Source organism: Eupeodes corollae, unplaced genomic scaffold (assembly GCF_945859685.1).
Source record: "Eupeodes corollae unplaced genomic scaffold, idEupCoro1.1 scaffold_1072, whole genome shotgun sequence".
Classification (NCBI taxonomy): domain Eukaryota; kingdom Metazoa; phylum Arthropoda; class Insecta; order Diptera; family Syrphidae; genus Eupeodes; species Eupeodes corollae.
The window spans coordinates 8,134-10,844 of NW_026605494.1; positions in this window are offsets into that span (position 1 = coordinate 8,134).

Genomic DNA, 2,711 nt, shown 5'->3' on the forward strand with positions numbered 1-2,711 from the left:
AATAGTTCAAAACGTTTTTCACGCTGTGGACCATTCTCTTAAAGTGGATAGACCCAGAATCTTCGAGTGGAATACGTGGATCCATGATGACGATGGTCGGTTGACTGCCGACAGTGCTGTGTCCCCTACCACGCCTCAAAACCCGCACGTGAAAAAATCGAATCGAATATTTCTCGTGTGAATTACCGTCTCGTATTCGATAAAACTGCATACGTGAAAAAATCAAATCGAATAGTCGCCGTCTGAACGTAGCCTAAGTGGTAAAGTGATATTGCCATTGTTGATTACACCACCTGAGCCATTGTATTCATTGCTTGTGTCGAAACAAATGAATCACGCCACTTTTCTGCAAACACTCAAAGATACAATGATCGTTTTTAAATGACGTCATTTGGGGCATAAATTATCGAAGAATGAGGATTTAATCCGACATTAATGGTATTAATTTTTGTTAAAGAATAACTAACATTACCGATTCTCATGTATTAAATTTGCTCACACCGAAAAAAGTTTTTACAACTCAGTTAATATTGACTGGTTTTTATTTTGTAGATACAAGGATAGATTCACCATCGAATTTTAAAATAATTAATGGATTTTGGAAATATGGGAATAGAAATTGATGAATTTACACAATATATCACCCTGCAAGCAAACTTCTGTAAGATCACATAATGAGTCTACGAATTATTGCACAAAGTTTTTCCAATAATGCACAAAACTACAAAAACTGTTACTGGCTTAATACGGGTGCTATATTAGCAGCCAAAAACAACGATGTCAATATCATTAACTTATCCGTTCAGCATGGAATACCCAGTGAAACGAAAACATATAAGTCCATCGATACTGTGGAGAATCAAGACGGGATTGTCAACTATCCAACTGAATTCTTGAACTCGTTAGGTTTGCCGGGCATGCCACCGCACATTCTTACACTGAAAATGTGCGTACCCATATTATTCTTCTTCGAAACATATGTCTAATACAACTTTGCCACGGCACTACACTCTAAATCAAGAAAATGATGAACAATGTCACAGAGGCAACAATTTTGACTGGAAAGTTCAAAGGTGAAGACGCATTCAAACGTTTACAGTTCCCGGTGCAACTCGCTTTCACAATGACTATTAACAAAGCGCAAGGACAATCGTTACAAGTGTGTGGATAAAATTTGGAGAATCCATGCTTTTCACATTGACAGCTCAATGTGGCTTGCTGACGTGTGAAAAAACCTTTTGATTTATTTGTCTACAACCCAGATAAAAAAACAAGATATATTGTGTATTCCACAGCACTTTAATCAAACATTTTTAGAGGCCAATTCAAAATAAACAAATTCAATAAAATAGCTTAGAATGAATTGAATATTATGTGTGCTTTTCTTTAAAATTATTTTTCTTAAATTTATTTTCTTCTTGCAAAAAATGTTTGAAGCCTTTTTCCCAGTTATAGAAAAAAGAACTTTTCTATACAATTTCTAACATTTTTGCACGAAACCCACCTTAACCCCTTTTAACTTTATGTTAGCTCTTAAATAGGGCATATTTTAAAAAATTGCTGGAATCTTTGAATGCTTTCAAAACTGTCACTTTAGCCCTTGAAATAGTTTATATTAAATTGATATGTATTCACATTAGATTATTGTAATTTTTTCAGCCTCCTTTACAGAACAAGAACATTGTTAAAGCGGTGTGGTGCTCAAAACCTCTTTATGTTAAGTGTATACAAAAAATTAAGGAACATCGACATAAGAGCAAGGCATTATTTTAAGTTTTGCCGTTGTTTCTTTAATAATTTTAGTTTTTAGTTTATCATATTTTTATCATTGTCCTTGTTTCCTAAACAAATGATATTGAAAATCCTTCTTCCGTAGTAAGATATCGTTGCTTTTGACACTTCTTCAAAAATCGACAACAATTCTTGGCGACCTAGTTATCACATATTCGTGAAAAAAAAATATTTTTAAATTAATGGAAGCAAAATAATTGCTGAAATATGGACTTTTATAATTATAAAAATTGTCTTCACCTCACAAAAAAAACCAACAGTTTTAAAACTTGGCACACTTACTAAGGGATGTCTGGTTATGACCCAAAAAAAGTCCCAAAGAACCCATCGTGAGCTCTAGCGGCAGTTAAGAGAAACATGGAGATTGTTTCAGTTTTTCACGTTAATCTCGAAAACTATTTGTCGTATCAAAAAATGTTGTTCAACAAAATTAAAGCTCATTAAATTTTATAAAAAAAAACTTTATGATTTTTTTCGTATCTGTTATAGTTTATAAAATAACTCTAGCGGCAGTGAAGAGAAACATATACTGTTTTTTTTTGGTTTTTCGGGTTTATCTTAAAAACTATTTGTCGTATCAAAAAATAATCTTAATTAAGGCTTATTAAATTTTCTAAAGAAATATGATGAAAATTTGTTTGTACTTGTTTTAGTTTGTAAAATAACTCTGTAGGCATGTAAAGGAAAACATGTGATCGTTTTTTCAACACGTTCATAACGGTACACAATCGTGTACCTAAAAACGTTTCTGGAAACTCTTATACTAAAGAAAACGAAAAAAGAAAATAGAAAAAGGAAGTGCATCGCAATAGGGCATAACATTATATCAGTTGTGCGTCCCACATCATTCATGTCTCCAATACTAAAAAGCCTTGCCTTATTTATATACAGAAAGCTTATTTCTAAGAAGTTGGTTAACC